Genomic DNA, 12,566 nt, shown 5'->3' with positions numbered 1-12,566 from the left:
TGGAACTATTTGTTCCTGCAACATGTTAAGGCGCTGCCCCATGCAGTGAGAGAGAATTACTGGTATTTGTTTATTGAAAGTCCCTCAGTTCATTCTGCATAATTAGATAGCAATAGACCCGACAAGAAAGAAGCTCTGGAGGATGGAGAGATTTCATTACGCTATTCTTTATTATATTTTATTTTTGATATTTATGAAGTTTATTATTAGAGCTGAGCATACAATTTTGCCTAAGGCACAAGCAGAAAAGGTTCTTTTTCAGGAGTCCCAGTCAGTCACATTTACAATGCTTGCCTCTTGAAGCACAGGAGACAAGCAGTTGTAAGTGCTATTTTCCATTGAAGCCTGTAAGGCAAGACTGTGAAAGAGCTGTGTCCGCTGCCTCAGGAAGATAACCTGTAATCCCAGTTCACTAGGGAGGGAAAGACACTCTGTACATTCTCCAAACTATTTCATCTTTGTGAACATTGAATTTTTTTCACTCCTGCAAAGAGACTTGAGGGTTAAGCAGCAGTGGCCGTCCAGCAGGCTTAACTAGAGCCAGTTTGGTGTAGTGGTTAGGAGTGTGGACTCTAATCTGGGAGAACTGGGTTTGATTCCCCACTCCTCCACATGCTCCTGCTGGTGTGACCTTGGGTCAGTTACAAGTTCTTTCAGAGCTGTTCTCTCAGGAGCAGTTCTTGAAAGAGCTCTCTCAGCCCCACCTACCTCACAGGGTGTCTGTTGTGGGGAGGGGAAAGGAAAGGGATTGTAAACCGCTCTGAGTCTCCTTCAGGTAATGAAGAGTGGGGTATAAATCCAATCTCTTCTCTCTGAATGCAAAGGTTCAAGCCTAACACTGATTAGATGCCAATTAGAGTACATATACAACCGGTGCCCCACCAGCTGCACTGGCTCCCAGTTGAATGCTGGATCAGGTTCAAGGTTATGACCTTTTAAGGCCTTAAGCAGTCAGGGACCCACATATCTTAGGACCGTCTCCTCTGGTATGTCCCCTGTAGAGTATCTGAGCGTCCACCTCTCCTGGTATGTCCTCCAAGGGGCACTCCACTCAGCCGGTAACAACTTGTTGATGATCCCCAGCCCGAAGGCCATCTGGCTTGGTGGAACCCTCTGTCTAATGAGAGGTGGGCCCTGCGTGCGAGACTTCAAACGGTTTTGCAGGGCCTGTAAGAAAGAGTTGTTCCACCAGGCATATGCTCCAGGATGGGTGGTGCCCCCCTCCCCGGACTTATGCCGATTCAGTTTAATTCAGCTGTATTGTATATGTATTTTAAGTATGTGTTGATTTATATGTTGCGATCCGCCTTGTGCCTTCCCGTGCAGGGGAGGGCGGGATAAAAATCCAACAAATAAATAAATGCATAAAAATGTATGAAGCCTAGAAAACCAATATTTGAAAACCCGTACCCCTTTCGGCCAAGGGGATAAAGCCGTTTTCATGTCATCCGCCAGTTCCTCCCAAATCCAGGTCTTGAAGTCCAAAGGCATTAGGCGCAGCTGTTCCGCTGGAAGTCAATTAGCCCCAAATTAGCGCCACAGTCTCGGGCGCCTCTGCTCCGTCTCAGTCGACGGCCGGTCAGACGCCTGCAGGGGGCGCGCGTCGCCCAAGTTCGCGTCCGGCGCCCAAGGACCTTGCGCGTTGCGGCGGAGCGAAGAGTCGCGCCGACGGTGCTGAGGCAGGGGAGGGCTGGGCTCTTGGTGCAGTCGCGCAGCACGGCACGGTGCAGCTTTTGCGGATGCTCTGCGGGCTTGCAGGTGGGGTGCCCCTTAAAGATTTTCGGGGCGGGGGGGGGGGGGGAGGTGTTGAGGCACCTGCTGCCACCGTTTTGGTCCTTTGGCCTAAATAAATTGAACCCTCAGCAGCAAGGCATGTATGAATGGCGATGCAGGAGTAGACTAGCGTGTAGATGCAACGGTGTCTGTCTGGGGTGCGTATACTTCGGTGTCCAGGTTTCCTTTGAGCGTGCAAGCGGCATTTAAAAAAAAATGTTTCTAACCAGATGCGCGGGGTGGTGGTGGTGGTGTAGTGCATTGGGTTCCTGTGAAACGCAGCATTCGCAGAGCTGCAGGAAAGGAAACGGGTACCCCCACCCCGGTTATATAACTAGTCAGGGGTTAAGTTTCTGCCTCTTTCTTTATGGCTTTTTAAAATGGCATTTTGCCACGTTTAGCATACAAGTGGATGGCCAGAGCCACAAGGTTTTAAAGTCATGGTTGCTTTTCTCCAACAGTCTTTTTAACAGGAACTTTGGTAAAAATTATGTCAAGAGGAACCGTCAGTCTGGGAGAAACTCTACCATGAATTAATGAATTAAAGTTCCCATAGGTTTCATAAGACAACCCCATGAGCTAGAAAATTGAATCCTTCTCCTTTGACATCTAGTTTTATGTGTGCAGTGATTCCCCCCACCCCCCACCCCCATTTTGGGGTGTGTCAATGCTCACCTCTTCTGAATCACCCCAGACCAGTCCCTGGTTTACTAGTAGGGAACTGGATCCAAGGAAGGATTTGGACTGGAGACAAGCAATGGATAGAGTAAGTGAATGCCCAAAAGAAGACTAGTGTGATGGCCCAGAGCTGAGATGTAGTCAGTTCATTAGTGAGACAAGATTTAAACTTATAAGGTAGCTTTAGGCCAATTTTCCATCTGTGGAAACTTCGTCTTCAGTAGATGCATTCTGAAGCGCTCTGACCCATCCAGGTACTATATAAATTCCAAGGTTTTAACCCCCAAAGGAAGATATTCTTGTATGGACTTTGAGGAATGTCTGGTTACGGTAACCAAAACAGCCACTTGCTAGATAATACAGCTTTTACAGGTAACCACTGCTGAGTGTGTTCACTTAAAATACAGCATGCTGAGCAGTAGAAACAACTTTTTAAAATTTTACTTCATTTCTACTTTGCCTTTCTCCCAAATGGGGACCCAAAGTGGCTTCCATCAGTCTCATTTCCTCCATTTTTCCTCATAACAACCCTATGAGGCACGTTAGGCTGAGAGGTAGGTGTGTTATTGGCAGGCCACCCAGCAGGCCTCCATGGCGGAGAAGGGAACCGAGACTGTGCTGCCCAGATCCTAATCTGTCACTCTAGGCACTACACCGCAATGGCAACTGAAATCCTTTGCCTCATTTCCTCCAAAAAATGGTGTCCTTACTTGACCACTGCTGTAGCCCAAAGGCATTCTGAATTCGCTAAAGGTTTCATCAGGCCCCAAAACAAGGGGAGAATGAGGAGATAACTCGTGGATACCATGGTTGGCCCTGTTCAAAAGGTGGTACTCTGCTGTACCTTGAAACATCCTTTTTCTTATAGTGAAACAAAAATCAAGTGGCACTTTAAAGACTAACAATGTTTATTCCAGAAATAAGCTTTTGTGAGTCAGACCTTAAATATCTAGCCAGATGGACTGAGGTCACACAGCCCAAAGGCATTCTGTATATGTTCAGAGGCAGTGATTCCTTGGGTCCAGACAACGGTCTGTTTCTGATAGGAAGTGCAACATTGACAGGGGGAAAAATGACTGTCAGAAGATGCCACTGATAGGCCAAGCTGGTGTCTATTTTTATTTTTATGGTCACACACACACACATGGCTACCTGGCAGAAGGCACTATTGACAGACAGGTGTTTTTGCCATCCTACATAACAGAGAATCCTAGTAACCAAAATTTACAAGCAGCGGTGGGGGGGGGGGTTCCTCCTTCCTTGGGGTGGCTTTCACTTTAGGATTTAGCTGTACCACTTCTGATCTCTGTGAGTAGCACATTGAGGGAGGGAGAGCGTTCAGTATCTCCTTACAGGGAACAGATCTAGAATAAGAGCCTTCTATGAGTGCATACCCTTGCTCTTGACTGTGACAAACTTAAAACACAGGAAATTGCCATTTGGACATCACCTCCCCAGACACACACCCTTGATCCAGAGCATTCAGAGTTAACTGTGCATTTTTCAGGTATCGCATCCCATCCAAAGTTTTTACACCGAGACCAGCTTGAAATTTAAACTCCAAAATAAAGCATTGGATCAACATGCTCGTGGCAAATGGATACAAGAGCACTCAGATTTCTCAGGGTTTTAAATAACTGTCATGGCAGCAAGTAGGTCTCTTTAAATACAAATTTGCCCCAATCACATGCATTAGCTAGCTGGAACCTTTTCCTCCCACCTAGCTCATCTCTGTTACGGGGGCTTGGCTGAGGGGGAAATGAGGTCATGCAAAAGAGACCCAGTTGGTCTTCCAGACAAGCTTCTCGAATTCTGCAGGAATGGGAAGTAAGTTTGGTATCATTTGCAGTGGAAAACTGCTGGCCAGAGAGGAGGTTCAACTCCCTCCTCCCCAAGGTGAAAAATCTGCCGGCCTTCCCCAAATGCATGTTTTTTTAGTGGGGAAAGTGGGTTGTACACGCTTGTGTGTAACACATCGTTTCCCATTAGATCACAGTAAAATTCTCTTATTCTCTGAAAATGAGCTACCTGGTGCTTGGTTTAATATTTGTTTTAAACAGTCTTTAATTCAACCCCTCACTTTAACATGGATTACAGACCTAATTTCCAGAGTGTTGAAATCTTTGTGGTGCATAGAACTTTTCAATTCATAACTTTTGGTGCTCATAACTCCCCTGTTTTGAAATACCTGAGCCACTCTTGAATTATAAGTTAAGATCAAATAAGATGCAGCAGCTGTTTTTGACGCACTTTTGATATGGATGGCTCCATAAACTGCCTTCTAACTTTGAGTCAGTCCTGAAAACCCTTTTCCCAACATTTCTGTAATGTCTGGATTTCTCTTCCCTTCTGAACTGCATCAATCTTCCACTTCCCCATACCTGCTCTGGTCACTGAATGTGGTGTGCCGCTCTTGTTCTTACACCGCTTGATAGGGTTGCCAGGATGGGGATTGGAGGGGGGGAGCTTACTAGGAGAAAGAGAAAGGCCCAGTCCATGTCACACAGAAAGTGACATCATCATGCCAGCAACTTCCAGGTGGTGCTCTGGTATTTGGACATAAACTCTATAGTAAAACCAGCTTCTAGCATAGAGTTTTTGCCCAAATACCAGACTGTCACCTGGAAGTCATTGGTGTGGTGACATCATTCCCTATGCGACACAGGCATTGTGGCCTAGGCCTTCTTCTTTCTACCGGTGAGTCCTGCTGCCGGCCAGCTGTAAGACAGAAACTCCGTCAAAGGTTGTGCTCCCCCAGCCCAATCTGAGAAAGCACACGGCAGTCTTCTAGAGGAGAATCAGATCTTGTACTTTATTGATCAACAAAGGAGTGAGGTGCAGATCCAATAAGGTTTTGGATCCCACAGCTCTCCCTAAGGTTACAATGGGAAACATAGGGTTTTATACCCCCTATGACAGCTAGAAATAAATCACAATTATTGGTTCCATCAAACTTTGTCATATATCCGTCACACCATTCTGATTGGGCTCAAACCTGTAGGCTGGATTTTCTCAGGCAAAAATATACCTCCTACATCTAAACAACAGGCCTTCTTTTCAGGCTGTGAAGTTAACAAAAAGTATCTTAATATAACAGTGATAGGTACCTCATGTAGTATGTTCTTCATCTAACGCAAGCAAACTAACATCAGGGACATGCGCAGTTACGATTGGCTAGAACAAGCAAGGTCACTGCATTATGATTGCCTGTCAGCTATTTAGTATTTTACCCAGAATGCATCATTTAAGCAATGAACCAAAGTGAATATCTGAATATATGTTCATGATTGATTTCAGTTACTGTGATTAGAATCATCAAAGGCACTTAACATATGCACCATGGAAGTGCTAAGTGCACCCACCAAGTCAAACCTGTTAGTCAGTGGCAGAGTATAAAGTGGTTCATAAAATGTGTGTACAACACAGCTGATCAGCACCTGGGGGTCTGGCAACCCTACTGCCTGATTCCCTCCTTCCTGCCTCTCAGCACTGCCCCTGAACTGGCTCCTAGACAGACTTTATCTCCCTACATCAGTTTGATCATATCTGCATTCCAGACTTAAACCGGTTTAATAACTGTTCTCTTGCCCTGGGGAACCCTGAAAACTTCAAAGTTTGTTTTTTAGAGATGGGCTACTAATGCAAATTTTTCAGCGCTTTCACTGATTTCAGTTCTCAGGGTTCTTTGCCATGGCTAGTAAATTGGTATATGTTTGTAGCAATTAGGGTTGCCAACCTCCAGGGGGTGGTGGCTGGAGATCGACTCTCACTATTACAGCTGATCTTCAGGCGACAGAGATCACTTCCCCTGGAGAAAATGGCCACTTTGGAAGGTGGACTCTCTGGCATGACACCCCCACTGAGGTCCCTCCCCCCCCTCAGGCTCCACCCCCAAAACCTCTAGGTATTTCCCAAGCTGGAGCTGGCAGCTTTAACAGACATACCTGGGCCTACAGCCGTCCAAAACTCACAGTTTCGTTTCTGTCTCTCACTTTATGTGATCCTCTGTTTTGGGAAACTTTGTTTATATAGGTACATTACAAGAAGTGCAGGATGATTTCATTCCCTCCCCACTGCTGATGCCCAGGTGTTCTCCCCCTGCCCTGGTAGGAGAAATAAGGGTGTTCTACCATTGCCATCATATCATGATGTCCCAGATGTTCAAAGATGGTCTTAGCCCCTATGGTATCTGTTAAGTTAATAGTGCCGTGAGCAGAAATAGTCAAGCACTGACATTATCGGCATCACTCCTTTAATTGGCACCTACATAGGAGCAGTGTTCCCTCTAAGCTGAGTTAGTGTGAGCTAGCTCACACTAACTCAGCTTAGAGGGAACATTGCATAGGAGTCACACAGAATCACATTGAAATTTGTGCAGGTTGCACCACTGCAGCCTTTGATTATGTAGATTACACCGCAGCTTCTGGCGGTGGAAGAACAGGAGGTGAGCAGGGAGCATGTAGTGACTTTTTGCTGCAGCATCTTCCCACAGGAATAAACATTTCCCAAGGCCTGGTTCACGTGTGCGTGGCTGCATTGTGCAGTGTTACGCATGTCCCACCCTCCTCTGAATGGTGAGAAGTCACAGGAGCAGCGTTGCTTCCCCAGGTGTGTTCCCTTTGGAGCAGAGGCTGCACTGGAGACGTTTATTAATTGAGTTGCAAATATAAAAGTGCAGGCTAGAGTGACCAGCTCTGAGTTGGGAAATGCCTAGAGATTTTTGGGGGTGCAGCCTGAGGAGAGTGGGCTTTGGGGAGGGAAAGGACCACCCTACGAAGTAGCCATTTTTATCCAGGGGAGCTGATCCTCTACTATCTGGGAATCAGTTGTAACAGTGGGGAATCTCCAAGCCCCCTTGGAGGCTGACTACCCTGTGCAGCACAGATAGAGGCGAAGAGGCGCTCACAAGGGCAGCAGCTCCACTACCCTACGTCAGACCCCAGAAGGAGAGAGAGAGAGAGACAGCTCCTGCACACACACACACACACACACACACACACACACACCAGATAACTCACAGCGGTGGCTCTCGGCCTCTCTCTCTGTCCCGTCCAGCATCAAAACAGTGTTTTATTCTCACACACAGACCGATTCCGCAAAAGCAGTTGTTCTACCCTCGGTCTGCTGTTTCCCCCCAGTTGTACTGTTCAGTTTCCCCGCCATTTGTTGCGTGGCCGTGTTTTGACCTGCATCTCCCACCACCACCGATTTCCCCCGCGTCTTCCTGATCCCAAAATAGGATCACCACCAAACATCATCATCATTAAAGAGGCACCCGACTACACCATTACAGCCTGTGCCAGTCATATATACATGATAAAGAACGGATGAATAAAATGACCCTTGTCGCCATCCCTAATGCATTGGTTTACAGCCAGCTGGTACTTTATGTTTGGAATTGTTTTTAGATGGTTTTACCTGTGTCGTAACTTTTCTTATGTTATCTTTTGTAAGCCGCCCTGAGCCTGCTTCAGCAGGGAGGGCAGGGTATAAATTTAAATTAAGTAAATAAATACAACGGGGGGGGGGGGGCGGCAGACCAAGGGCAGAACACCTGCTTTTGCAGAATCGGTCACAGACTTTTCTGTCCCACCCCCACCCCCCAGCTAAGCAGGAAGCTCACCCAAGCCCAACAAAACCCTTTCCTGAAGCCCATTAAGAGGAATATCTCAAAGAAACATCTCCATTCCTTGGTTCAGGTAGAGCAGAAGGAGCCGCCCGTGATCAGAGGCCAAGCCGGCCACGCTGGTGAAGTTTCCCATGTGCCTGGGCCCTGACTGGCTCAATCACAGAGAGAATGTTCAGCTTTCCCCCCCCCTGTCAGTTCTGACTGTGAGAAGCAGCAGCAGCAGCTCCTCAGCATCGAACTGAGACAAAGAGAAAGGGGACGAGGGGAAGCCCTGGGCACTGCAGCTCTGATCCAGGTAGCCTACTCTCAAAGTCCAACATATTTTCATCACTGATGAAGCTGTGTATTGTGGATGGCCTCAGATTTCCACAGTGTTATGCATCGGGGCAGTGAGTCCCCCAGGGCCAGGTGTAGTGGTGGCGGGCATCAGACATCTTGAAGGCTCTGTGCTTTCTCGTCTGCTGACCTTCGCGTCATGTTAAAATGGTTATAAATTCAGCGTCTTCTGTTCTCTGGCATTCTGTTGTATCAGATTCTAATCCTGTCCCTGCCCCACAAGGAGATGGAGAAGAGGCAGAGGGAGTGCCGGTAAGGTGGTACCCATCGCTGTCCTCGACCAAAAGCCTGGCGGAATATCTCTGTCTTGCAAGCCCTGTTAGCCGAATTGCTTTATTTACAGCAATTGGCAATTTATAAATGGGTCCTTGCCAACTATACCAAGGCCCTGTTCCCACCAAGGGTTACCAGAGAAGGATTCGAGGCTGTTGTTGTTAAAATAAATGTCTTTTACTTAAAGAATAAATCTCATACAAACCATACTGATGCACTCACACAATCAATCAAGTTCCTTAGAAATACAGTATTAAAATAAGCACAGTTGCATTAGCAGGTAGGGGTGATGATGGGCAATACTTACCTGTCTTGCAAGTTGGTTGTTCCAATGAAGAATGGATGGGAAGAAATGGAAACTAAAAGGGAATTCACACACGACCAGAACCAGCCAGAACGTGTGGGTCTCTTGACTGCAGATCAAGAGATCAAAGTAGAAGCAAGGGTTTGGGGATAGCAAGTGGGACTCAAGAGGAGTAAAAAGCAGACAGGGGTTGTTGCGGGGGTTGCTAGCTAGGAAGGGCCAGGTGAATGGTTCTTACCTTTTATAGGGGGTTCAAGAGATGGGCTGTGGCTGTGCCAACCTCTTGACCCACCTACCTGTTAGTCCGTCCCAAAACAATCCTATTGGTTGCCTATAGGAGTGGGAGGTTACCTATAAGGAGTTGCCAATATTGTAATCTAAAACCTTACTCAAAGAAGGGCATCTGGGCAGGTGTGAAAACCTTGGCGTCAGGATGCTCCATTGTAGTGTTGTTGAAGCTGGCCATTCTCATTGTGAACCAAATGTCCATTTGGCAGGAAATACCAATGCAGGAACAAAGCAGTGATGTGTCGTACGTGACTACAACTATTTCTGCAATGGGGGCTGTCTCTGCTCAAGTTGTTTCTTACTGCTCACAATAATGGAGGTGTGTGCTTCTTCACCAGGCTGGTAACTGTGTAGCTAAAGCCTTATTTACACGTGTAAGGCTTGTGCAGGCACCTTCTATGTGTTACATCACAACAGGTGACTTAAAATGTACAGTTCTCTGAGCCTGTGTGTGTGTGTGTGCACAGTCCATTGTGTGTAGCAATAAATATAGTTCATAAAGCAAATATCCAGTTCATTCTCTAACAGCCCTGTGGAACTGCATGTTCAGCGGAGAGTTCCACCAGATAGGAGCCAGGGCAGAAAAAGCCCTGGCTCTGGTCGAGGACAGTCGGACTTCTTTTGAGCTGGGGATCACGAGTAGATTGTTTTCTGCAATGCATAAGGCTCTTCAGGGGACATACTGGAGGAGGCACGCTTGGAGATATGTGGGTCCCTGACCACTCGAGGCCTTAAAGGTCAATACCAAAACCTTGAACCTCACTTGGTACTCCACTGGAAGCCAGTCCTCCCACTGAAGAGTCTCCCAGTTATTATATGGAGTGAGAACCAGTGTGATGTAGTGGGTAGTGTTGTACACAGACAATCTAGTTAGCAGAGGGCTCAAGGCACATAAGCGTAGCAGAGCTCTTCAGGTTGGCGTGTCTGCTATCTAGAAAGAAAGTTACACACGAACGGAACCTCTTTATCTTTGTAAAACTAATATGAGTCCTTTATTATATCAAACTCCACTTTAGATAGGACAAGGGGTGGACCCGCGATACTCGCGGGGGGGGGAGGAAGCAGCAGGAGTAGGTGAGTAAGTCTCCGCTGTTTCCCCCCCGCGCCCCGAAGCGCACCCACACCCTGAGGCAAGAAAGGGACGATGAAGGCGGGGCAGCAGGACGCCCCCGAAAGCAATTAAATGGCAAGGGGGGGGAGAGATTATTTCCAATCCAGAGGCAAGGCGGGGGGAATGGGGTGGATTCTGCAAGGCGACACTGTGGGGAGGTGAGGAGGGAGAAGCTGCGGCCGGGCTCGGGGCTTCTGGTGGAGGGAGGACGCCTTATTCTGCCGCAGAGAGGGTTCGGCCCCCTCCCTCAGGCTTCGGCCGGGACCTCTTGAACCAACCTCGGGGACATTTTCCCTCAGGGGGAGGGTGGTGGCCCCGACCCTCCCCGCTCGCCCCCTCCACCGTTTTTTTCGAGGGTCGAGCGGCTTGCCGCTCACCCCTCGCTGCTCCCCACCCCCACCCCCCGCTCCAAAGCTGGTCTCTTACCCCCCCTCCGCGGCGGCGCGGCCAGCTACGAGGGTTCGTGCGCATGCGCACGAACGCTCTTTCACTTTCGGGGGGATTTAAACATCCCCCCGATTTTTTAAAAAAGTTTTTAGATTTTTGTGCACCCCTGGGGACTGCCCCAAGAGTGCACAAACCTCCCCCGGCCCCCCAGCTGCCCCCGGAGCGCTGATTTAGCGATCCGCACTCCGGGGGCAACTTCGCAATTAGATATATAGATAGAGTAGTGATAAGCTTCTAATCTAGTCTAACTGAGATGGATGGAGATACAGGAGGCATGTTCTGCCCTCACGCTGCCAAGATGGAGAAGACTGGCATAGTGTGGAGAGAAGGTGTTAGACTGGAAGGAAGGAAGGAAGTTTTGCTAAGAGTAGCAATCTGCACATCAAAGGGATAGCATCAGAGAGTAAAGGAGGAATAGATTCAGGTGGGTAGCTGTGTTGGCCTGAAGCAGCAGAACAAATGTTTGAGTCCAATGGCACCTTTAAGACCAACAAAGTTTTATTCAAGGTGTGAGCTTTCGTGTGCAAGCATACTTCCTCAGACAAATTGAAACAAAATTTCCTCAAGCCTTACATACAGGAAGATTGAGGGAGGGTGGAAGCATCAGGAAGGACCAGTCAGAGTTAAGATGCATGAGTGAAGCTGAGATTGGATCAAGACACCAAGAGCAATGAATGGCAGCAGATTAGCACCCAAATGCAAGAGCTAACAAACAGATGTGAGGAGGAAGCCTGAGTCCAGCGACACCCCCAAGACCAACCAAGCTCAACCCTGGGTACATGCGAGAACACAGGGACTCTGCATGTGTAGGTGCTCATTTCTTCAAACATATAGAAACAGATTTCCTCAAATATTACATACAGTTGCCAGGAAGAGCTAATTAGAGTCATGATGTGTAAGTAACTGAGCAATAAACACAGCTAAGATTGGAATGGAGCTAAGAAGGAGCTGCGGTGGCTCAAGTGGTTATGACGCTGAACTGCAGGCTGTGGAAGGTCAGTAGTTCAGCAGTTCAAGACCTGGGTGCCGCATGATGGGGTGAGCTCCCATCTCTAGTTCCAGCTCCTGCCAACCTAGCAGTTCGAAAGCAAGAAATTGCAAGTAGATAAATAGGGACCACTTCAGTGGGAAGGTAACAGCGTTCTGTGCGCCTCGGTGTTTAGTCATGCCGGCCACATGACCACGGAAACGTCTTCGGACAACGCTGGCTCTTTGGCTTTGAAACGGAGATGAGCACCGCAACCCTAGAGTCGGATTCGACTGGCTTTCGAGCAAGGGAACCTTTACCTTTACCTTTACCTTTACTTTAAGATTGGAATAGTCAGTGTCCCGGTCTCTCTGTCTCTATGACACTCTTATAAGCCCCCTCTGAACTCTGAGGCTGAGAGTTAGCATAAAGTCCTTCACTTCCAACACATCTAGAAGCAAATCCCCACTCGCCCCTGAAACCCACTGAGTGACCTTGGGTCACTTCTTCTGTCTTAGCCTACCTTGCAAGATTGTCAGGATAAAATGGAGGAAGGGGGAACCACACAAGCTGCCCATACCATGCCGGAAGAAGGGTGAGATAATAATGTGATAGATAAGCATGATGAGAAATCAACCCTGACTGTGCCCTGGAAGGCCAGATAATGAAACTGAAGCTCAAATACTTTGGCCACCAAATGAGAAGGGTGCACTCACTGGAGAAGACCCTGATGCTGGGAAAGATTGAAGGTCAAAGAAGA

The sequence above is a fragment of the Gekko japonicus genome, unplaced genomic scaffold (assembly GCF_001447785.1).
Source record: "Gekko japonicus isolate JY-2015 unplaced genomic scaffold, Gekko_japonicus_V1.1 scaffold718, whole genome shotgun sequence".
Classification (NCBI taxonomy): Eukaryota; Metazoa; Chordata; class Lepidosauria; order Squamata; family Gekkonidae; genus Gekko; species Gekko japonicus.
Note: the sequence above shows the minus strand (reverse complement) of the source record.